This window comes from Hippopotamus amphibius, chromosome 10, assembly GCF_030028045.1.
Source record: "Hippopotamus amphibius kiboko isolate mHipAmp2 chromosome 10, mHipAmp2.hap2, whole genome shotgun sequence".
In the NCBI taxonomy this organism is placed as follows: domain Eukaryota; kingdom Metazoa; phylum Chordata; class Mammalia; order Artiodactyla; family Hippopotamidae; genus Hippopotamus; species Hippopotamus amphibius.
The window spans coordinates 73,900,450-73,927,281 of NC_080195.1; positions in this window are offsets into that span (position 1 = coordinate 73,900,450).

Here is a 26,832-nt window from a genome sequence, read left to right on the forward strand (position 1 = left end):
TTTAGGATATTTCTAAATGGGAGATAAGGAACCCTCACAGCCTGTGTTGAGTTTATTCCCCTATTTAGACTCAATGTATTCTCCTTTGTTTTGTTTAAGTGCATGTCAGTGGCCCTTAGGCACTCCCCCAGCTTTCTGTACTTCAGACCCTCTGTGGTAGGAGGGGTCAGGGTCCTTCCAGTGTGACAGAAAGTGGGGTGCTTTGTTGAAGAAGGGATTTACTGATCATGGAGAACCTACACATCACAGAGAGCTGAATCTTGTGCACAATCTCTCTCTCATTTTGCTGTTAAGTAAACCCTGTACATCTTGAGCCTGAAGTGCATGTTATTTGTTCTCAGTGACCTCAAATCATGCATTTGTTTCTTCCCTGGATGGCACTTATCTGCCTATGAACCATGGACATGCTCTTGTTATATTCTGTCCTATGGTGCAGCCTGACTGCTCAATGAATAGCGAAACATCTTTTTCATTGTAAGCTGGGAGCAACATTTCTCCTAGTTTTCTACATTCCGCATGCAGAATTTTGAACAACTGGCATGGTACTGATAGCATCCATAGTTTCTTAAATATAGTAAATTACAGTTTATTATAAAATTGTGATCATTTTTTGAAGTTTTTTATGTAATACTAATATGAAATTCAGTTTAAGTTCTGAAAGGCAATAACTTAAAAATGATTACTTTCTCATAATTTTACTTTCTCATAAAATTGCCATTTTTGATAATGATGGTTTTTCAGAATTAAAAATGTAAATGCAGTGTTTTGGAAGCAAGGCAATTTAGCTGAATTGTATAAATCAGTTCAATTATATGGAAATGTTTCACTAACACAATAATGATCACACATTTTCTAACCCCACTAAGTTAAACAGGTGACTGAGTTTTCAGTCAGTCCTTGATTATATTTTTCATGTTCTTCCCTGGATACAGAAAAGTTTAAGGGAAAACTATCTTCATCTTTGCCTTTGAGGTCTATTCGAAAGCTTTAATTTCTTCTTGGGAGTCTGGGACATTTTTTAAGTATATAGTAGGCTTCCTAATTTGTTGAGTGAATGGCACTGTTACACACAGACCCATTTACCCAAATATGGCATGATAGGTCTGACTAATGTTGATGAGGTTGGCTGGAGCCTAGCAGAGATGTCAGATTGACATTGAGTGAGGAGCTCCTGGAACGGCTACAGACAGACTGTTCACATTGACTTTATAAAACAGCAGAGTAAAACAAAGTGGACCATAATCAATGAAGAAATTAAAGAATTCAGAGAGAAAAGGTGAGCTCAGAGTTGGATTAGAGGTGTAAAACCAAGTTGTAAAGAGGAAAATGAATCATAAAGTCAGAATCCATGAGAAATGGGTCAGTAAATAATAGATAGTATGAAGGACAGATAGTGGTTCCATACCAAGGCCATTCATCTTTCAAGTTTGCTTTGGTCCTGCTCTCACTTGGTATCAACTGCATGTGACAAATTCAAAACTAATAGTTCACAAATGAACAGCACCAAAATAGACATATGTGCTCTGAAGACAGTCAATCTCTCTCTATCTCAGGTAACTTTAAGTAAGAAATAAGATAGGATGAATTAAGATTGACCTTGATGTATTATTTTGATTATTAACTTTGTAAAGTATTTTTTCCTGAATTTGTAATACAATTAAGTTGCTATGCATTCATATCTTTGATTTTACTAGTTGGTTTAAAAAGTATCTTTGGAGTTTTGGAAACATTAGTTGCAAATACTAAATGAAAATTTATCTTCATTTCCATAATCCAATACAAATTTTACTCTTTATTTAAATAACTTACACTTTTAATATTCAGCCAAAAGTTAAGTGCTAATTATCTTTTCTTATTTTGGAAGGGTTACAAGCAGTGGATTAAAAACTTCCAGATTTTTGAGACTTAAAGCTTCCATAATGATACAATATGCTAAGTAAGCATTCACTTCTCAATAGCGATTCAGAATTATTAGTTAGTTATGGAGTGTGTCTATTCATTATTGCACATTCCCTAAAATATCTACAGAAAATTGATAGCACAAAAATACTCTAATACCCTATCTACTTGTCTTCATATCCCAAAAGTGAAGCAGGAAAACAAAGTATGTATAGTTCATAGGCCAATGACCAAAGAAGCAAATTTGTATTAAAATATGAATGAATGATGTATACCATTAAACTATAGTATGATAAATTGGATTTGATAGCATTTAAGAAGATATGTACATCAATAAGGGGATAATTCATATTTAAATGTTGATGGCAAACATTTTTCAGTAAAACATATGAAAAAAGGAAAAAGCCTATTACAGATTGTATGTAAAAAGAAGAGGTTGATGACTTTTGAAAAGAATCATGTTGACTAAAATTTTGTTAGAAGGCTTTTCCTTTTAAACTTAAAAATTAGAATGAGAAAATCAGATTACAAGAAAAACTCTTACTTTCCGACATATTTTAAATTGTTTTGATGATTTTAAAAAGGAGTTATGTTAGATATTTATATTTAAATAATAGAGACAAATAAAATATACAATGAGGTATTAAAAAACTAACATAAATTATAAATAACTCCTCTGGACATTATTGAAAAAAATCTCCAATGTTAATGGCTGTACTAATCCAAATAATATACAAAGAATTATTATGTTTTATTTTTCTGGTTGTATTTTTTTTTAAGATTTATTTTATTATTTTATTTGTTTATTTTTGGCCTCATTGGGATTGATTGTTTGATTGATTGATTGATTGATTTTTGGCTGAGTTGGGTCTTTGTTGTTGCCGGTGGGCTCTCTCTAGTTGCAGCAGAGTGGGGGCTACTCTTCATTGCAGTGTGTTGGGCTTCTCATTGTGGTGGCTTTTCTTGTTGTGGAGCAAGAGCTCTAGGCATGCAGGCTTCAGTAGTTGTGGTTCATGGGCTTTAGTAGCTGTGGTGTGCAGGCTTAGTAGTTGTGCCTCCCAGGCTCTAGAGCTCAGGCTCAGTAGTTGTGGTGCGTGGGCTTAGTTGCTCCATGGCATGTGGGAATCTTTCCAGCCCAGGGACAGAAACTGTGTCCCCTGCATTGGCAGGTGGATTCTTAACCACTGTGCCACTAGGGAAGCCCTTGATGTGTTATTTTAAAGATGATTTCTGGTGAGCATTAAAACATAGATTCATTAAAAGAAGGCAAGTTTCTGAGGACCTAGGTGAGTGTCTCAGTGGTAAACAACAGGATTCTTTAGATTTTTTGTGTGTCTCCTACCTAAAATAATTTTACCTCTTTGCACAATTTTATATCTATATGTATCATATTAATTATAAAAATATTTTTTATTTATTTACATAGTAGCAAAGCTTATAATTCCCAGTGTGTAGTATGGATATTTAAAAATAAAACTCTTATGCGACTATTTAAAAATGTATTTTGTGGAATCTTAGAAGAGATTTTATATTAACTTAATCTATTTTAAAAAATACATGGATAATATTGTTTCTGAGAGCCAAAGTTTATTTCATTATATTTTTATTGAATTCATAATTCTACTCTACTTTTCCCAAAGAATTTATTCCAATCTATTTTAATGCTTGAAATTCTTTTTTTGATCACCCTTATTTCCCTGTAACAACCACCTATAACAAAGCTAAGAGTTGTATTTTTTTCCTTCTTTGCTGTTTTTACAATTATTTGTACACATTTATTAGAACAACCTAAATGTATTGCACATTTTGGTGAATAATTATAAGGTACAAAAAGAAAATTCTGACTGGAAATGGATTTTTAAATGATGGTGGATGGTACTTAAAATTTTATATTAAAATACATTCAAATCAAAAAGATGGCTATAAAATAAGCTTCTAGGATTTTTTAATTTAAATTTTTTAAACTTAAAAATGTCATTGAATGCTTTGACTTCCTTCTGAGTAATATGTCAAGAAACATGTAGTGATATACCATGAAAATTATAACAATCTGTTATCTGGCAATTCAATTACTTTTTTCTTTAATTTTGTTGATAGAAATAAAATTAAAATTAAATAAAAATAAAATAAAAAGGGAATCTTCTGATCTACTGACGGATTTCTTAGCTAATCACTAGAGTCATTCATTTTTTTCAACATGTTCAATTTTTCATCCTGTTAGGTGTTCTGAACATTTTATTTGTTCTTCTGTTTATTTTTTGTTGTTAGTTTTTTTGTTTTTAACAGTTTTATTGAGATGTAACTTTCATACCACAAAGTTCATCTGTTTAAATTGTACAATTCATTGACTGCTAGTGTATTTACAGAGTTGAACAACCATCAACATAACCCAATTTTAGACTATTTCATCATCTAGGATAATGAAAAAAGAAATCATACGTCCATTAGCAGACTGTCCTAGCAAAATGCCGCAGAGTAAATTTCAGTTCAAGTGTAAGGAATGTCTGAATGGGTTGTGATTTACGCAGACAGGGCAGAGAGATTGCCCTCATGCAGGCCCTTCTCAAGGAGATACTGTTAAGAATAGAGTTCACATAGAAATTGAAGATATGGAAAAGGATTCCTATAAAACTCTCCATGCTCTGGTGCCTTTTAGAAAGTCTTTTTATACCGCTTGGAGTGTGTTTGCACAGAAGTATGCTGTCATATAGTAAGGCATTGTTTATCTTTTGAAACCTGTTCACTCACTGGGTAATAGATAATAAAAGTCAGCATGTAGCATTCCAACAGGCAAATTTATAGGTAGAAACACATACTTTACACTAAACAGAGTTTTGTTATGGGCATATAAACCAGTAGTTTAAAATTTTTGTTGAAATCATTTATAAATACTTAGAGCCAAAGCATTGCTGTCTGTCTCTGAATGATTTGGATAACTTGTGGAGGATGAGGACATTTTCTTGCAATATGTTGCCAGTGATAATGTTTAAAGTTCATGTATTCCAATTATTTTTAAAGGTGTTCCACCCTTCTACAAAGTTTTATAATACTCTTGGGTCTGTACCTCAGCAGTTTTTGAAGAACTTGATGATGTGGTTTGATAGCTGTGACCATATTTATGCTACATGCTGAGGTCAACTTACTGTCACCTCACATATCAGGGCCACTGTGGCCTTAAGAATTGCAACTTATTTTGATGCTTTGGATTTAATAGTCAGCTTGTGTTTATGTTTAATATTTTTACAAAATGTTTGGACTGTTAGCATTAAATTTATTATTGGTACATGGCATTTGCAGAGTCATCAGAAAAAAGCAGATCCACAATTCTAAGCCCATGTTTACTTTGGAATTGTTTAGTCCATGAGAATAGTAAAAGTATATATTTAACTTCTCTTTTGCTTTCTTTCACTCTGAATCATGCTTTCTCTCTAACATTATGTAGCGTGGCTTTACAGAAAGATAGCCTCAAAAGGGAATATTATTTTGTAGAATTTCATGATGTCCATACATATGATATTTCAGTAAATTTGGTGAAATATTTAATCTATAATCAATATTGGAAAATCCACTTATGTGCATCTAGTTCAATCTCCTGCTCAGTGCTGGAATTAAGTAAATAAGTAAATAAATAACCCTATGAAATGGCGTTCTCTGTGAAAAGACATAAAAGACATAGTGGATTAGAGAATGCACTAATTTAAGAGGCAGAACTTTTCAATTTGGGGATAAATATGATTGTTGCAAAAACTTTTCATTTTTAACTTAATATTTACATCTGAGTAACTTCATTCTCTTGGTCCTATCTCCAACTCATAAGTGAATGTAGGTAATTCCCCAGAAGCAAACTTTTATGATTAAAAAAAAAAGAAGAAAAGAAAAATATAAACAATCAATAAAACTAAGATTATTGCATTATTTGAAGTCTATAAGATTACTAAAATCAAATCATATGTTTAATTGCAGCCACTATAATAGCTATGTTGATAGCATATAATTTTAATCAGTTATTCAATTAGAAAGCATTTATCAAGTGCCTGTTACTGTGCTTAGCCATCTTTTTCTATGAGATAGTTAATGTACTAGGACCCTTGATATTTTTATAAAAAAGGTGGAGAAAAAATAAAACAGGTAGAAGAAAGGAGAGAAGTAAACAGAAGGAAGCATGTTTTTTCTGTCTTTCCTCCCCCCACATGATAGCTATGCAGGTTACAAACTGTCTTAGATCAACTAGATTTTCTTATGAAAAATCAAAAATGACTACAAATCCAAATGTACATAATTCATGCCAAGTAGAATTTATGAACATGTAAGATTATGAAGAAATAAAGAGGAAAAATAATAAACTCATGATTTTATAAATGATCTTAAAATAATCTAAAGGAATTTACATTGGAAGGAAATTAGGTAATGCAGAAAGAAATCATTGAATTATTAACAATAAAATAGAAAATTAGGCAAAGAAGAAAGTTTTTTGTCATGATGACTAAAAGAGACAAAGCTATGGCAAACTAAAAAATATGAATAAACAAAATACACTTTTTGTTTTCCTGAGGTAAGAGTAAGCTGATATAACATTTATTATCTTAGTGCTTTGAAAAGCTTGTAGTAGTGTCAGCAATTCAGCAAGTTTTCACATTTCATCTATTATAGTGAGCCTTCTTGGGATTAGAAAAGTCAGCTACTGAAATGTGATCATACTTTCTACTTCAGAAACAGATTAATTATAATTTCATGAGATGTATTTATAAATCAGAATGCAAACATAGCTAAAACAAGAAGCACAGAAAAAGACAATGTTGCATAGATAATAATTGAATGTTTAATGATTTATCAGAAATCTAGTAATTTTATTTCTTAATAATAAAGACTATTTTAGTTCCAAAGCTTCTCACATATATCATATAAAATAGAGTTCAATAGAAATGCTAATTATAAAATTATATTTTCATGACTATTAAGGAATGTCTCAAAGTGTGTGACAAAAGGAGAAATTTTAGAAGAAATAAATACTGATTTTGTAAAGTAGTAATTAAAATCAGAAAATTGGAGATTATAAAAAGTATAAAAATGAAAATAATGGATTGGCAAAATGTATCTGCATTATATATGGCAGTTAATAAATTATGTAGGCATATGAATGCATATGATTCTAATAGATGAATAAACAAGTACTATCTTTTTTAACTTGAATTGCATAAGAACAAAGATAGTATTTTATTCACAGCAGTATGCTCGACTTTTAAGGGAGCATGACAATAGGCAAGCACTCATCATATACATTGCTGAACAGATGGTTGCCTGGATCATAGAGGGGATAGATACTGAGACTTGGTTACTTCCCAAACTCTCTGATAAAATTGGTTGAGGGAAAATCAAGTTTCTGAATCCTTTAAGGTAAGACCAAAATCATGGTGAATTACTCCACTTATGAGACTTTGTCTACTGCTTGGAAAATTACTTGAACATGTTTTTCAAACCCGACAATAACCTACCAGTAAGAAGGGTGTATGTGTATAAAAAATTATAAAAATTTTATGAACAAAATAGACTTATCATAGGGATACTCTGATATTTTATATTTTTTTCATTCAAACATATTTGATTATAAGAGACACCATAGAGATACACTCTGATATTTTGTTTTATATTTTATTTCATCCAAACATATTTGATTGCAAGTTACCAAGTGAATTCCAGACTTGGAAATGAGACATAACTCCAATTTAGAGCAATACCCAGATTTTGCAGTTGTGATCAGAAAAAGTGTATAAGTCATAACCCAAGTTTTTTGATACCCAGCAGAGCACTTTTCCATCAGCATATTCAAAATCAGTATTTATACCCAGGCTTCAAATAAGCAAATAAAACTCTAACTAAAAAAATAGGAATTACACTTGTTGCAAGCTCTTAAACTTGAATACTCATAAGTAATACTGAATGTGTTTAACTGATTTATTTACTAAACATAGTGTGTGGTCAAGACCAAAGGAAAGAATTTGAAAGTCCCTTTATATTTATTAACATTTTGAACAAGACTGATAAATATTGTTCTACATGGCAATGGAGTTAAATTTCCAGCAGGCTTTTAAAAAGGGAATTTACTTAACTTCTCTCCCTTCTCATTTCTCTATTCCATTGCCCTGTCTTCCTCTCAAAAACATTCATCATCTTTTCTTTATGTATCCACCCATACAACAACACAAACCTAAAACAAAAATGCCAAATAATTAAACTTAGACATTTAAAATTTCTATTAAGAACTTCTGATGAATTTAGAATTCTATATTGTCTCATAATATGTATGCTGATTTATGTGTAGTTCCTCAATGTAAGAATCAGAATTTCAGATAAAACATTTGGATCAAAAGTTTCATTTAATAAAACACATCTTCAAAAAAGGTTATCATCCACTTATTTATGTCCATTTCCTTTTAAAAATGAAATAAACCAGTAGGCATTTTATTAGTATTTAATTCCTGCAAAAGATTTTTATGGTATTTGACATGATAATTATAAAGTGTGTAATGGTTATAGTAATACCCCTAAATAAATGTAGTAAACTATCATAATAACATTTTTCAAAGAATGAAGTTTATTAAATCTATTTGCTTAAATATTAAAAATATGAGAGATTCCATCAAAGTTTCAGTTTTCTTATTTCAGGAGTATGACAATAACCAAACTATCAAGATTTATTGTTTTGATGTTAAGAAGATTCATTTACTATTAACATGAATTGTTAGGTTTTAAATTCTAGACCTCTAAAATTTAATCCCAATCTCTAAAACTTAACTCTATCTTGGTTACTAAAAATTTTAACAGTAGGAAATGAGACAGTTTTACTATTTGTATTAGTAAAGTGAAAGAAAATCTAATTAAAAGAAAATAAAGTATGAAAATTAATTACACTATTAAATAACATTATAAAATTATATAAAAGCTGTATCCATTATTTTATTGTGTTCAAAACAATATCAATTGTACAATATCTTTAATTTAGAGATTTTAAAATCATATAACATCATTTTCACAAGAGCCTAAGTAAGGTATTTAATGTGCCTATTTATCAGTGTAAAGTGTTGCTTTTTTATATTATTTTTCAGAAGAAGAAAACCACTAAGTTGGTTTCAAATAATTTGATTATATTCCTATGACTATATTTTTAGTAAACCTTAGAATTGATAATGGTAAATTCTTATTATTTGATGATATTTTCTATCTCCAAGAACCAGTTCTCTCTGAACTTTGTTGATGGGAAATCTCCTGAGATTAAATACTTAAAGTCAACTATGTGATTGTGACGCATTCTGCTCTACAAGATCATCTGTCTAATAAGATAGCAGACTGCAAAGAATTGAGAAATTGATTTTGCCAAGTTTTAACTTAATGAAAAACAACCTGGTTTCAATCATACTGGAAGGCGAGAGATAGAGTTGCTTATTAAGACCTAGATACATTGGAAGTCAAGCAACTTTCTGTCTTTAGAGATAAGATGTAATTGAAGAGAATGGTCTCTAACAAAATGAAACAAATTTACAGGAAAGACATTGTTATGCCCAATGTGTATTTTGAAATTAACCAATAAGAAATCACAAAAGAAGCATATTATGTTCATTTTCTAGGTCAACAAAAGACAGTAGTTTCATTTGCATCTTTCTTTGGAAAGCAAGGAGAGATTTCTGGATATCCAAATTTTTTTTTTCTTTCTTAGTCTCTTTCTCTCAGGAAATATATAGAAACTTTGACTTATGAAAACATAGTTAATGAATATATTTTAATGATAGAGATTTTTGTCTCTCCTCAGTGAACAAAAGGAAACTGTGTCTTCGCCATTGAGCCAAAGTCGCTTTCTCCTGAGGAAATGTATTTTCTTCTTTTTATGATTCTGCCTAAGAAGTTTAAAATACCTGTCTTACTCCATCTACATATAAGTAGACTTTTAGTCACTAGTTATGCCCAAATAAATGGATAGTATTAGGTAGTTATATATAGCTAATAGAAATCATGCTTCTTAGGCTTTGCTTCACACAAATTTTGAGATAGATTCTTTGTCTCTTGGTGAATTCTTTGTCACTCAATGCCCTTGCTTTGAGCTTCTGCAGAGCCTTCAAGAAAGACTATCAGCTTAATGAGCAAAGGACTCTGCATTTTCCATTTCTTAACCTGAGATTATATTGTTATTCAGAGCAGAAATAGATTTGAACTCATTTCAACTCTTTTTCTACCCAGAATAATTACATTATTTTTCTAGTTCAAGTTAGTTAAATTTTTGAAAGGATCAAATCATCCTGTGAAAAAGAGATTGGAAGGGAGTTACTGATACATTTTTATTATTGCATTGTCTAGTGCTTTCGAAAGCCAGGAAATTTTTGATAATTATAGGTATGAAAATATCATTAAAAAATGAAAATATGAGCTTCAGTGATATACATATTGACAATGAAAGGTAAGAAAAGTAATCTTTGGTAAGGGATTGTGTTTAACTCCCTTGGATAGCAAATCAGAGTTACCATTGTAACAGTATTCGCTGATAAACTAGTGATTTGCTAATCTTGGGCAAGATACATCTAGAGTATAATATGGACCATAATATAGACAACTGACTTGCTTTACAAAAGAGGTTAATTTACTCATTTTTTCTGACATTTTTGAGTTCCTCTGTGTTAGAAAGTTGGATGGGAGTTGACAAATTGGAAACAAAATTAGGGAAAGAATACTACTATAAATTATATCAAAGTTTCTTCTAGGAGACTCTGTCCATTGGTCATTGCACTTCTCATTTATTCTACTAAATTTATTGCTGTTGTTTAAAGGACAGAAATGTAGGCTATGTGTATTTTGATGTTTTCTTTGATATATTTCTTAACATCAAAATCAATTAAGAAAAGGAAGTTGTGTTACTATGTCTTTCAGATATAGAATCCAGCATATTCAAGGATTATTTCATAATTAATTGCTCTTTTTTTTCCCTAGCAAATGTGCAAAGACATAAATGTGCTGAGACCAGAATGTGATCAATAAAGTTTTTCAAATTGAAAAAGTATTTCAAAGGTTTTTGAACAGATTAGAATTTTACTTTATAAATTACTTTAAATTTATAAATTACTTTATTATTCAACCTTTAATTAAAAGAGGAAACAGCTACACACATATACATGTACCATGAAAGAGGTTAGCACTGCTGAATGTTGCAATAAGTCATTTTTGTGCAGAATTCAGAATAAACTTTATTGCATATGCTTTTTACTTTATATAAATGTCATTGATTTGAAAGATTCTTGCTCTACACTTGTATTTGTTTATTAGCTTGTTTTCATTTAAACCTAGTTATTTACATTAAATCATGCAAATAACTACATTTTCACAAATGACACACTGAATTGCATACTAGGTAAAGCAAGTAGATATACTCTTGTGAAATAAATAATTACAAAACAATAACTGAACTTTAGGCATTACAAGCAGTTTGGGGTTGATTTTAGGAGACTAATTGTTATATAAATTATTAATAGTAAAGAATAGATGTTCTGGTTAGATTTGTGGTTAAACTGTAAGAAAATCATATTCTTCCCTACAGTCTCATGTATCAAAACCAGTACAAGTAAGGAGGATTCTGTGACTTCTTGATGAGTTTAAAAAAATAGTTATCATTAAAACTGCTTGTGTGTACAATTAAGAACGTTTTATGTCAGTATGTCATCAACATAAATACAGAAATGAATTGGTTGCTGACTTTGTTCCAACATTCATTCTCAACTGCTGACATAGATAATATGTTCATCTTAATAGCTTCATTTTTATTGCTGATTTGCTCTGTAAATGAGTGAAATGAATTTATAAGAAATTAAAGTGATATTACTCATAAATATTAATAAAATATGCCATAATGTCTATTTATGTTTTAGTCATTAATATTAATAAAAGATAAATTAGTATTTGAGATTCTAAATTTACTTTGAAAATTAAGATTCTGTTATCTACAAATGCTAAAAAATGCTTAAGTGTTTCAATTTTTTGGCAAAACCTTTGTATATCTTTGTGTGAGATTAAATAAAAATTTACTGATTTCTCTATGATCATATATAGTTTATTCAACATAGAATCAATGAAAAATACAATGCTGCAAACTTTCTAAATATAAACCAATATAATGTACAGTATACATTATATTAACCAATATGACATATAATAGTGTATTAGCAACATTTTAGAATTAATGGAAATAGAAATATTTTGCATATTTATATATGCATCCATACTCCATTAATAATACCATGAATCAGTCAAAATTCATCAGGATTAATACATTTTAATATTTTTGGTACATTTATTATATTTCTCAAAATTATATATTAAAATCTAATACAAATACAATAAAAATGATTGCATATTTCAAGAAGTAAATAGCTTTATACTAGGTATTCTGCTATAATAAATGTTTAGTATACTTTGATGCATACACAACTTTGGATAAAATTAATTTCTCTTAAAATAAAGGCCAGTATAATAAGAATTAAAAAGTATATATTTTTTGTTTTGTTTTAGTTCCTAATATCACTACTATAAAGAAATAGCAGTGTAACTAGTAACAAAAATGCTACTGCTACTTCTTTCCAATCACTGTTTTCAGTGCATGAGCTAATTTAGAGTTGAATCTAGATCATTAAAAATAAAACAGAATCAACAATTCTTTTTCCCATAATAACCACAGTTATGTTATAGAAATATAACTTATCTTTGACTTGTAATCCTTCTAATACAATTAACTGTGTGAGGTTTTTTGTTGACAGAAATAACCACTATGTAAAGCAAAAGCTTTTAGCATTTTTCTTTTGATTGTAGAACTTTTGAGAATACACCTGTAAGTCTGTCACCCAGTTTGTTTTTGTATGCATATGTTTGAATATAATAGTAAATTTATTTCTGTCTTAAATGTTCACCTCTTATTTGATTAACAATACATGGTTAATATGTATACAATTTTATGGTACTTAATGTGTTTCTGAACCATATAGTTAACTGAATTGCATTTTATCTTATGTCATAACAAAACATTTAAAAACATCTTTGGGACAGTTAGGTTCTCATTTTTCATGATTGTTAAAAACAATGTTATGAACAAATGGAAATATTTTAGCACAGCCATGATTGTTTCTTAGGAATAGAATTTAGAAGAAGGATGATGAGTGGAAGAAAATGAAGTATTTAAATGTTACTAATGCATGTATAAATTTATATTACATCTATCATCCTTTTCTCTTAAACAAATGCTAATAAGTGGCTCTCTTTTTAAATAATTTTCAGTTTGTTAAATTAAAAATTATCTTCATTTAAAATGTTTTCACTTTACTTATGGATTTATTCATTGCTTTATATATAAAGGCTATTAATTTGTGTTTTATATAATTTTTTGTTTATCTAATTATGCTGTCTCAACTGTATTTTTATTTTGATCATTTCTAAATTAAAATTATTGAAAAATGTATTCTGTCTAAGCAAAAATTAATATCCTCCTTAGAAATGATTTCCTCACAATGAGAATATAAATATTTAGGTAGGTTTTCTTCCATAAATTTTTGGGTTTTTTTAATATTTAAAATTTTAATTCCCTTAGGATTTATTTTGATGTATAAACATCAACCATATTTCCCCCAAATGGTTATCCTTTTGTCAAATCAGTGTTTCATTAAATTATCTACCTTTTGGTAAATGATTTATCATGTTCCCAGTTATTGAATCCTTAGGAATTTTTCTGAACTTATCCACTATTGATTATTATTATTTTGAAATTCATAATTACTTTAATAATCAGGAGTTTGATTTGAAGTACCTGAAATTTATTTATCAATAGGGACATATAGAGTAACATCCAAGAACATTGAGTCCTCCTATCCACATATCATTATTTTCAATTTTTCTTTCCAATATTTATAAAATGTCTGCATACTTCATGATTTCTGTCATTATGACAGAGTGTATGAGATAATTTGAAATTGCAAATAAAATAATGAAGGTGAAAATGAAGTTGCTGGGATACCAAAATGTATGTGCATGATGGTAGGATAAATTTTATTTCAATTGAGGTCCTGGGAAAGATTTTCTAATGATGCAAAATTTAAGAAAAACTTGAACTTGTGCTAGAGTTGGCAGTACTAAATAAATAACTGATAGTAAGAATTCCAGGCAAAGAGAACAGCCTATGCAAATGCATGAAGGTAGAAAACAGCTTGTTGAAGGAAAAGGAAGGTAACCAATGTATCTGTAGTTCAGTGAGAAAAGGGGACAGGCTCAAACTGATGCTGGAGGCGTATAAAGATACTAGATAATAAAGGATTTTATAACCATGGTAAAGTGTTTATGTTTTTTGTTTGTTTGTTTTTATAATATCCAGTCAAGATTTGAAGCTGAATTTCTTGTTTTGGGACTCCTCTTTGTAAATTTTTTCCCATTGCATATTTTACAATGTTAATGCTAGTATACAGGGTTCTTACTGAATTTTTGTGGTTTAATTGTGTAATGGATCACCTCTTTGAATTTATTACGTGTAGCAATGTAATATGCTGTCAATGGGTATCTTTATTTTGTTCTTCTTGCTGAAGGAAATGGTTTAGTGTTAGATTGTTACATTGATGTTGAATGTCAGTTTGAGACACAATCTTTACCATGTTAAGGATATAGACATTTTTTCTTCCCTAATCAGAGTTTAATAAATTTTACTAAAGTTTTCATTTTAAGTCTTCAATTGATGGATTTTTTAAAAAATGCATTTTAACATCTTTTGAAATAATCATCTCTCTCCTGCTTGTTTATTGATATCCTTGGTACATTTCAGGTACTGAGTAATTTGTTTTCTGAAATAAAAAGTACTTAGTCATGCTTTTTTATTCTTTAAGTGTACATATGAATTTAAATTTCTGTTAATTTCTTAAGGCTTTTGTTTTGTACAGCACTTGTTCCATTTGTGCTGATCTCTGAGCCTGGAATACCATTGATTTATTTGTTGTCTTCTCATCCTATTATGTTTATCTTCTAGTTCCTGCTTTAATTCTTCACACTTTTTTTTTCTTTACATTCTGGGAGCACCTCTCCTTTGCTCTTCTCACTGATGCTAGTTTTAGAGAAGCAAATTTAATCTTCAGCATCCCAGTATGACTGTCAGTGCTATTTGAGTTCCAGCTCTTTGCCTTATCAGTTTTGATTTCCCTTTCATATTATGATATTTTGAACCCAGCTACACTCTTCTTGTGACTTTCCATGTCTGTTTCACAAAGGACATATCTTATTACACTCTGGAGATATAAAGAATGTATCTATAAGCAACAAGGATTTTTTGTTTCTTTAGCAAATGAATTGGGCAACAGTGGACTATTTTTTAAAAGTGTGCTTTTCTGATCCTCAGCTGCTTTTTTTCTCTCTAGTTTTTCAGGATCTATTTTCTGAGTTCCATTTTTTTTCTCCTTTCCCAAGGGTGATGAGAAACTCGATCAGTGGAACTCCCTTTACATGAACTTTTCATTTTTATGTAAATTTCCTTCTCAAAATTTATGCTGGATCTGAGCGTGCTGTGAGCAGTTCTCAAAACTTTCAAAACCCCTAATTATTAACAATTTTGGGCCTAGTACAAATCTACTCTCCTAGATAGCATTTTCTTTTAACTTATTAGACTAACTTCTAAATGTTATGAGAAACGGGATATGAAAAATGCAAACTGCCATTATGTAAAACCACTCCAAATTTCTACTACTTCTTTCCTATTTACTTCAGGAACAATCACCCCAGAATATTACAGTTTTATCAAGCACTCCTTTATCCTGTCCAGTTTTTGTTTTGTATAGATTTTTGTTTTCTTTTATAGAATTTTTGTGTTCTTTTCTTTGGGATTATTAGGTAAGAGCAGGTGGGTGGAGAAATGTAATAATACTTCACATAGTATTTGTCAAGTTGTAGAAAGAGACTACAGTAGCCCAGTTTTCCTGATGATACCATTCATGTTTCTCTATAGTAGGTTTATAATTTGTTGCATGGTGCAATGGGTTTTTCCTTATATTCATAGGACTACCATAAATCTAACCTTAGAAAGATTTTTCACAATCCAGTTTCATCTGTACTAGAGCACTGTGTGTTCCATCTAGATTCTAATATGATATTCTCCACCAGTCTTCTTCACTTTAGGTATAAATATACTTTTTTTAAAATCTGTGTAAGTATAGACATTAGAGGAAAGTTGGAGAAAGCTGTATTAGAATTACTGGCCAAAATCTGAAAGTTCTTTTCCTCAGTCACTAAACTTTCTGAAATAATTGCTAGTATATTTTTCTATAGGATAAGATTGGGGTTGATATTAATATGTGAAAATTCTGCTTGAGTCAGAATGGCTACAGGATATTATCTGAAAAAATAAGCAGTAAATATTTCATTAATAAAGTAATTACCAAATATTGTATGCTAACTCACATATACGGAATCTAAAAATAGTACTGACAAACTCAGTGACAAGAACAAGGACATAGATGCAGAGAATGGACTGGAGAACTCGAGGTTTGGGAGGGGGCGGGGGGTGAAGGGGAAGCTGAGATGAAGCGAGAGAATAGCACAGACATATATATACTACCAACTGTAAAATAGATAGCCAGTGGGAAGTTGTTGTATAACAAAGGGAGTTCAACTGGAGGATGGAAGATGCCTTAGAGGACTGGGATGGGGAGGATGGGGGGGACTCGAGGGAGGGTGAGGGGGAGTCGAGGAAGGGAGGGAATACTGGGATATGTGTATAAAAACAGATGATTGAACTTGGTGTACCCCCAAAAAAATAAATAAAAAATAAAAAAAATAATAAAGTAATTAAGACACAACCCAATTCAGAGACCCCTGTGTTCCAGAAGGGACCTGAATTATTCTGAGGTTAAAGTTTGGAGGATTTAGGTTGGCAAGGCCATATAGCATCAGATGAAAGTAGTAAATACTTCTTATTGTCATTTAGAGTTTGTTGTACATTTCTAATATGGAAAACAGACAAGTGTTTAAATTCCTTAGCTAGTGCATAACTGGCAAAATTGCAACAATTATGAAATCAAACCATACTCTGCAACTAGTTGTACATAACCCCTCTGGTACAATATTGCAAGAAAGGTGTCCCTCCCAAAACATATCTTCAAGCTGCATAACTGCATGAAAGGCTAAACAGAATTACTGCTATAAAAATTATCAGTACTTGCCAATGTGAGTTTTTCTCGTTACTTTTTTCTTTAGTTTTTTTGTTTGTTTTTTGTTTTTTAAATTATTCTTGTTTTCTGAGAATTAGCTTTCTTTTCCTATATTTATTAGCTATAATCCTACTCCACCTTTATTTTTATTTGATGAACTGCTTGTTATTATTCATCATTTTTCTAGTAAATTTGTTTATAAGAACTATTTCTTTAGTGAAAACAATCAAAAAACCCAACTATTCCTTGTCATGTGTTGCACATATTTATTTTTTGTCTTTTGATGCTGATCATGGTATTTTATTCATATAGATTTTTTAAAAAGGTTTTTTGATGTGGACAACTTTTTTAAGCCTTTATTGAACTTATTACAATGCTTCTGTTTTATGTTTTGGTTTTTTGGCCCCAAAGCATGTGGGATCTTAGCTTCCCGACCAGGGATCAAACCCACATGCACTGCATTGGAAGGTGAAATTTTAACCACTGGACCGCCAGGGAAGTCCTCATATGGATATCTTTATGTGTTTCTGGGTTTTGTGATCATGCTTAGAAAATCTTCTCCTATTCTAAGATAATAAACCAAACCCTATATTTCTTCCACTTATTATATAGTTTCATTTTTATAACATTTAAAGATTGTTTCATCTGAAATGGAAAGCTAATGGAAATAAAGGAGAAATAATTTTATTATTTGGAGTAGGCAATGTGAATTTTTGTACCATACTTTTGGTAACTTTCATTTTTTTTTCAGTATGTTTATTATTTGAATTTTATTACCTAAGATAAAACTCTGCAGTAAATATGAAAATTGTTTGCCTGCTTCTTGTATTCCTAGAGCATCAACACTAAAGAACTGTAGTGAATTACACAGCAACTCAGGTGTTGGAAAATCCAGGTTCTAGCTCTAAACCTGTTATTTGCAAATTGTTGGACCTTTGACCAGTTCCTTCTTCTCACCAGCATGGAGTCACTGCACCTTAATAGAAATAAGCCTCCCAAAAACCCAGACAGGACAATGGCTCTTTAAAACTATGCTTTTTTTCTTTTTCTTTTTCTTTTTGTACCTTAAAAAGCATCAATTAGTAGAAAACTGGCTTCTAGCCCAGCTCTATTGTTTGAGTGCAACTTCCCAGGGAAATTGACCTTGTCTTGCTATGTCTGATAACAGGAACTCATTTGTCTCAAACTCAGGACAATATCAGCCACTTGATCCTTGCATTATTGGTTTTTTGTCTGTTCTCATGAAGGACTTGCTTCTATCTCTGGCTTCTGGCATTCACATTGCATTAAGTTGCCAACTTCATTTTTACTAACATCTCCATTGCATGCTGAACTCACCCAGAATTCTGGCAGTACCTAAACATCTGAAGGATATCTGAGGCTCTCACGTGTTAACATTTTCTTTACCATAGACAGCTGTGTTCAGCTTCTTTCAGCTGACCAGATAACATTTGCTTTGGAAAACTACCTTATACTCCTCAAGCTTTTCTTCCTCCAAGAAAAGCATTTCTCCAGGCTTTCCTTGGATTTATGTATTTATTCAAATGTAAAAGTGGAGCTTGGATTAGATAATTTTTGAGCTTCCTTTGGTTATGACAGAATATGATTTTATAAATCTATATTTGAATATGTCTTTTTTTTTAAGATTCATAGACTTTTTCACTAATGCATTTTTTTTCTCTTTAAGGAACATAGCTCATCTTGAGCATTCCTCTCTTACAGAACCAAAGGATGATTTTTTTTTTTAATCACAGTACTTGTGTTCTTCAAATGTCATTGTGTTTATTTGTGATTTTACCCTGTTCATGTTGACTAATTTAAACCTATAGGAGTTGGTTGAGTGAAAAAGGTCATTGCTAGTTTTCTTAGATATAAAATGTAATTGACAGACACTTTAACTTTAAGGAGATTATACTATATTTAATAATCCAAAATTAAATTGTTCTTATTCCTTTATTTTATATATTGTTTTCAATTTTTTCTATCTTATTCTATATCATTACACATATTCTTTCATCATACCATTTCCTTTATAATTTTGCTGAAAATCTGCCTCACTCTCTCTTTTTATGACAATCCAGTTAAATATAAACTTCCTATAGTTCAAAAAGGAGAAAGATTACTAATTTAAAATTGACCTAATTGTTTCAGGTGTGATTTTTTTTTTTACATCATATCTTCTGAGGCTGCTAATATTTGTTTTGTGGTCCGTGTTAGCCAAAATACAGAATTAGTTCATGGCAGAACAGTAGGACTCTAATAAATGAAAAGCTGAAGAAATAGAAGGAGAGTAAGAAGGAGGAGGAGGAGGAGGAAAATAAGAAGAAAAAGAGGGAAGCAGAGGGGAAGTAAAAGGGAGAGAGGAAGGGGAGAGAGAGGAAGAGAGACACTGGGGATATTGTCAATTTCTTGAGTAGAAGAGAAGAAATGTCATTTCAGAAATGTCATTTCATCTCCTTAAAATTTTTGTTTTGTTCCTAAACTAAAGACATCATAGAGCATTATACAAAGCATACTTTTTTTACATAATAACCTTGACTGTGTGTCACAAGGTTTTTCTTCCTCTTTATAACAATAAAAACTTCAAACTCCTTAAACTTGATAAGAAATTTAATTATATTTTGCCATCAATAATGTACAGGTCCAAATTATACTAAATTGGCAGCTGCTGATGTTAAGTGCAAATGAAATCAGACCAATTCTAACCAAATCAGGCATAAAATTATATTTTAATAAACTTTGATTCCACTTCCTATTACCCTTTTCTCTTTATCATGCATGCCTGAGCTCCATGTGTAATTTGTGTACACAGATGTTGAGTTTTATTGCTCTGATAATTTAGAAATCTGACTGTTGAAAGGAAGATATTCATATATACAGGCAGAAACTCATGAAAATTAAAATACACACACACAATGGTGATGCAAATCTACTGCTTAAGAAATAAAGAGCCAAAGTAGAAGAAACAATGTATGTTTCTTACCTCTGCTGTATTTCTTTTGTAGGATTAAAAATTTGGCACTATTCATATAACAGGAGGGACTAAGAAGATGCAATGGAGAATGTAGACTTTTGGTTAAAAAAAAATAAAATAAATTCAGTGTATCTATTTTTATAGAAAATGGGAAGCTAGAAGTGTTGACCTGAAATAGACTGCCAGATATCTCTCTAGCAAAGATAGGTTTATTCAGGATAAGCAGAGAATTGTAATTTGGGATCTGCCACCATGGCAAGCCACAAGCAAGTCTCCACATAGCAAGGGAAGGAGGCTGCTTGTATAAAGAGGCAAAGGAAGTTGGGAGGGCCGTAGTAAAAAAAGAGTTCATGGCTTTTCATTGGGTGAGTCCTTGCCAGGAAAGAAGAGGAGTCTTTCTTCTCTCTGTTGGGTTCTGCAATCATCACAGGCAGAGAGAGCATCCCTTTCAGGTCTCCTGGCTCTAACTGAGGTTTCTGTTCATTATTTTTTTCAATATTTTCTTCATTTGATCAAGACCTTTCTCTGAAAGCAACACTGATCAAGAGTCAGGTGTTCTAGTTTCAGTGGCTTTTTGTCTCTCCATGCCAGTAAGGATCTTTTCTGAATGTAGTGTTCCGAGTTGGAGGCAAGTACACAGATTGGAAACCTATTGAAGTCACAAGAAGGAATAGCACTTTTTATCTAAAGTCCACATGTTATCAAGATTAAAATCATTGGAGATCATTGTATCATCATTAAGGTTTGGTGACAAACTTCTAACAGGCCTGGTCTAGATATCTTGGGAAAGTTGTCTTATTAGATGTCACCTGCTTCAATTCCAGGAAATTCTTACTTTCAGATCACCAGATGCTGTACAGATTCAATCAGTTTTTAGTACTTTCTTTAGGTTTCTTTAGGTTTCTCATGCGGATCCAAGAGCTTATTCCTTAGAGTTTGTTGGCACAAGGGTTTGTTAGTAGTACCTGATAGGGGCCTCACCAGCAAGGTTGACATTAATTCATCTGGAGGTGCCTTATCCAATAGAGGAAATCTCCAGGTTGGAAGGTGGGATATTTAAGGACTTTGTCTCCAGAAAGTGCATTGTGAAAAGATTACTCTATTAAAGTAATTTTTAATAGAAGCAATTAGGCCTGTGCCTAAACATAAAAGGGTTACATGAAGAAGAGTTAACAAAAACGCTTCGCAGGACCTGAGGCAACTGGCTAAGAAATATTGAGTAAGATGAGAATTCAAGAGAGCTTTTACTGCATGAGGTACAAAAATTGTAAAAGGGGATCCCACAACAGTTTTCTCAGTGGTCTTAACCAAAATGGCTGTGGCTATGATGCCTCTAAGTCAAGGGTTATCCTGTGCCACAAGGTTCATTTGTGGCTATAATACCCTATGAGTTGATAGTGGTTTTCATGTCTTTGGGTGAGTACTTCAAGGACATTCCCTTCCTTTTCATATACACAAAAGAAAAGGAAATATGATCATTAGGATGCCCAAGGGCAAGTGGGTTCATCAGACTCTCCTTTAAGGCCTTAAAGGCTATTTCATCCTGTTCTGCCCATCAGGTTGGATCAAGATTGTTATTGTTCAGTAAAATATACAGAAGTTTGGCCACAACAGAGATACTTGGAATATAATTTCAGCAACAACAAAGTAGGCTGAGAAATCATCACATTTGGTACTTAATTTGGATTTGGGAAGTTTAGGACATTCTTAAGTCTATCTTGATCTAGGTGTATCCCTTATTCTGATATTCACTGCCCTAAATATTAAACCTAGGCTAGGGAAACTGCAACTTTTCTTTGCCTCTTTAAGGCTAAAAGCTTTAGCAAGTGGATTCTGTCTTTCTGTGAAGAAGCTTGAGAAGGACACAAATCATCCTCATATTGCAACAAATAGGACCCCTAGGGAACTTTCTATCATCCAGATCAGCTTTTATGATTTGTAAGAAATGAGAAGGACTCTAAGTCAAACCCTGAGACATTGCTGTCCAGGTGAATTGTTTTTCTTCCCAAATGATGGGAAAAAAGTATTGGCTAGCTTTATCAACTGGAAAACTAAAAAATGTATGGCATAAATTGATTATAGTATAGAATTTATTTCTGATGGGAAAGGATATTAATAATTATGAAGGTTAGGAACAACAGAGTATCAAGGGATAACAATGCTGTTTATTGCTTGAAAGTCCTGAAGGAACCTCTGCTTCTAGTCCTTAGGTTTTCTCACCAGTAAAAGGGAAGTGTTACAGGGCTTACTACAAGGGATAATGAAGCCTTGAGTCTTGTAAGCTTCTATTATGGGCTTAATACCTTGAAGGACATCTTATAGGGTATTGCTTAATTCTGAGAAGAGTTTTTGAGGGATCTATTTGAATCTTGATGGGATATGTACTGTGAATATTACCAGTTAACAGTTGGAAATTTTGTCCATAAGAAGGATGGTAGCTAATTCAATAGAGACAAATAATCAGTTTTTCTTCCCCCCAGAATCAGCTCTAGTACCATCAGAGGCAGAACAAATAAAATATGTCAAAGAGTCATTTAACTCAACTGGTTGGTTACTTTGAAGACTAGTATCAAATTCAAGAATGATTTCCCCCTTTTCAGAGAAAGAAATTCTGGCATGATACTTCTCTGAGAAATCTCAGCCTAATAAATAGATAGAAATTGAGAAAACTTAAGAAAAAAAAGGGGGGGTGGGTATTGTATCTCTCAGAGGGCCTAAACAAAAGGGATTAGGTTCAGAGACATGAACCTCTTGAGGTTCATTAGAGATTCCCACTTGTTAGAACTATTTTAGTACTCCAAGGCAGGGGCTGTTTTATAGTAGTGAGGTTGAGCACTGAAAGTATGGCTCCAGTGTCAGTTAAGACTGGAAGAGATTCATCCCCAATCTGGAGAAATGCTTCTGCAAGCTGATTAAGAGGGATGATTGGGAAGAGCTCCTGTAGTTCATCAGAGCCCTATCTTTGAATTGGGAGAATACTGTAAAGGCTGGTTAGAGGGCTGACTGCATCTATAGCTCTTAAATCTGTAACAACTTCTTTTCCAATGTTCTAGCTCTTTGCACTAATATCATAAACTAGGAGGGTTTTGTTTTTGTTTAGGAGTCTTCATTTGCCAAAGATGAACATTAAGAATTTTGGTGGTCTTCCTTTTAGGGGACTCATCTAGAATGTGAGAAAGCTGGTTTGCCAAGTTGACTAAATCTAGAATGGACATGGATTCCCGTTCTATCCTGGTTCTTTTTAGTAGAAGAGAAAGGTCCCAGTTCAGTCCATCAACATAGAATTAAAAGCTACTGGGGTGAAACCACCATCTGAAGAAAGACCAGAATTAAAAAATAATAATAATCTGGAATTGATTGTAATAGTCATGAACAAGGTCATCAGATTTTTATATGCAAGCCTGAATTGCATTCCAATCAACAGACTTTGGAAAAGCCCTAGGAATTGCTGGATGAAATTGCCTAGTGATTTCCCAAGGCTGATCATATAATAAATAAGCAGGCTTGTCTCCCAGTTGTAATTCTAGACACCTTTCAGGATTTTCCCAGTAGTAGTTTCTATCTGATGCTGGGTCTGGCCTTCAGTGACAAGCATATGAACGAACTAATATAACTCAGAAAAAGCAGGTTGACAAGTTTGAATGACTAAAGTCCTCAGCAAACCTGTGAGGATCTTGATTATTTTGAGAAAAATCTGTGACTTTCATGCAGTTCTGCTCTAGTCTAGGAAATATGAGAAATTAAAGGTTTAGCTTCTGGATCCTCAGAAGGTTTAATTTCAAAAGGACAAATTCTGACAAATTCAGAGGGAAAAGGAATGGGGAGAGTTTCAGAAAAAAAGGTAAGTTTGATGAGAGAATTAGTAGGGGAGAATTGAGTATATAAAGGAAGTGTATGTAATATAGCAGGGGAGGAAAAAAATGATGCCAGAAGTGAAATCTGACATTGAAGAACTAAGGGAGAGAGACAGAATGGTGTCAGAGGTGCAGTCTGTGACAAAATAGTCAAAGTCATTGAAATTTTGAGTTGCCTTTGGTCAGGTTGGTCTATTTAGTTAGAAATCCATATGAGGAAGGACCACAGTTTTTAAATAGAAAATCAGCTAGGGTCCCTCTGCAGGGCATGCCTTCAAAATATTTAGAAAACTTGGATCACATTTCCCAGAGATTTTTCTCTAAAGTAAAAGAACAGTTTTCAAAGAGCTCAATAGCTCAATTCAAACAGCTCACAAGCTAAAACCAGCCAATTGTGAGAAAACAGCTTAGTCCTAAAGGCTGTTTTTAGGCCAAAGGTGTTAGAGGCCAAAGGCTTTTTCAGCCAGTTTCCAGAGAGTAGACCTAATCCAAAGGAATGGTTTGATGACTGAACCATCACAGTTCAGTGAAGCAGGCCCTGTTCCTTAAGGAATGGGCTGCCAGCTTCTCAGCTAGCTTTGGTTGAAATAGTACAACCTCAAAATCAGACCAAAGTGCCAAGTAAGTAATTGCATATAGAACCAGGCTTTAACCAAAAAAGATGAAACCTTAGAATAAATCTCAAATAAAGGCTGGAGAACTTCAAATGCAAAAAGGATGTAACCAGAAAAAAGAAGTATCTCATTCTCCAGGGATATTGAGAAAGGCAGTTTCAATAAGGTCAACTGTGCATACAACACCTATTTACTCAAAGACCTGAAGCCTTCAGGGGTATTCTCTGGTCCCCATGTGGGTCACCAAATGTTGATCTAAGGCAAATAGACTGCCAGCTATTTCTCCAGCAAAGATGAGTTTATTGGGAATCAGCAGAAAATTTGGGGTCTGCAATCGTGGTGAGCCACGTGCAAGTGCCTGCATAGCAAGGAAAGGAGAATGCTTTTATAGAGAGGAAAGAAAGGCAGGAGGGCTGTAATAAACAAAGAGTTCATAGCTTTTCATTGGCTGAGTCCTTGTCAAGATAGGAGTATTCTACTTCCTGTTGGGCCCTGCTATGGTCATAAGGCATGAGAGCTCCCCCTTTTGATCCCCAAAGTCTATTTAATTGAGGTTTCTGTTTATTTTTTTACAGAACTTAATCAATATTAGAGAACTGTAATACTATCTTTTAAAAATGTACATACTCTGATTTTTATTGAAGTGTAGTTGATTTACAATGTTGTGTTAGTTTCAGGTGTACAGCAAAGTGATTCAGTTATATATATAGTTTTTTTTCAGATTCTTTTCTATTATAGGTTATTATAAGATATTAAATATAGTTCCTTGTGCTATGCAGTAGGTCTTTGCTGTTTATCTATTTTATATATAGTAGTGTTTGTCTATTAATCCTAAATTCTTAATTTATCCCGACATCACTTTTTTAGGTTCCACATATGTGATATCATATGATATTTGTCTTTCTCTAACTTCCTTTACTTAATATGATAATCTTTAGGTCCACCCATGTTGTTGCAAATGGCACTATTTCATTCATATTTATAACTGGGTAATATTTCATTATATATATTTCATTTATTCATTGCTTCCATGTCTTGGCGATTATAAACAGTGTTGCTATTAACATTGGGGTGTATGTATCTTTTCGAATTAGAGTTTTTGTCTTATCTGGATATATGCCCAGAGGTGGAATTGCTGGATCATATTTAATGTAGTGAATAAATCCAAATCTCACAACATTTTCTAAAAAATATAGCCACAAGAATAACAACAAAGAAAACTATATAGAATTCATGCTTTTAGCATAACTAGAAGATAATACCCAAATTTCAATCACCTGTAAATAGAATAATAAACAACAACTGAACTGGGTTTTCTCTCATCCTTCTGCTCAAACTTTTGATCCTTAGAGAACAAAAGCAGTCTAGAAAAACCTTAGATAAATGAGATGTTAGGTGAGTAAGTTGCAGGATTAAGACTGACCTAAATTCACTAACAGAAAGAGAAAACCTTATTTACTCATGAAAATAGAGATAAACATTTCTGGTAGATCAGGGGAACCAACAGGATAGGAACTGCAAGGTGTGTGTGTAACTTGAGAAGGAAATCTTTTAAAGGTAAGTTTCAGGGGAGCAGAGAGTAAAAAGAAGGGTAAATATTTATATGAAAAATACTATACAAATTTAGTAACATGAAAATACAGGAAGTAACATAAGGAGCTTCAAAAACATGAAGCTTAGAACCCTGCCACTCCACAGCTCTGCCTTAAAAAAAATCATCCATAAAGAACCATGTTTTGGGACTAAAAATAATTCATTGATATTTCTTAAGCTAACCCAAATATTTCAACTGAAAATGCCATTTTAAGTAATGTACAGAATGTGCAAATGACATTTTCAGGAAGTCTATTGGAATCATTACCAGTATAATCACTAATGTGAGTAGTCATTAAAAAGAAAATTGAAAAAAACTATATTTAAATTTGTGACAATTATTTTCAAAATATTTAAAATAAATATGTTTTTTTGAAAAAAAAAATGAAGCCATGTTTTGTTACAGTAAAGTGTACTCCTGAAGATTGTATTTTGTAAACACCTTAAACCATAAGCCACAAAAATCCAAAGAATCAAATAATTTTCACCTATAAAAAAATAAGCAGAAACTAGGAAAGAAATCAATTCAATTTACAGATTAAAACTACAGAGTCAATTAGAAACATTCCACCAAGCATTTGGGGAATAGTAAAAGAAATTAGGAAGATAAATGGGGGAAAGAAATAAGAGCTGATTGAACTCAGAAAATAAATAGAAGAAAAAACAAAATTATATATGAAATAATGAATAAATTG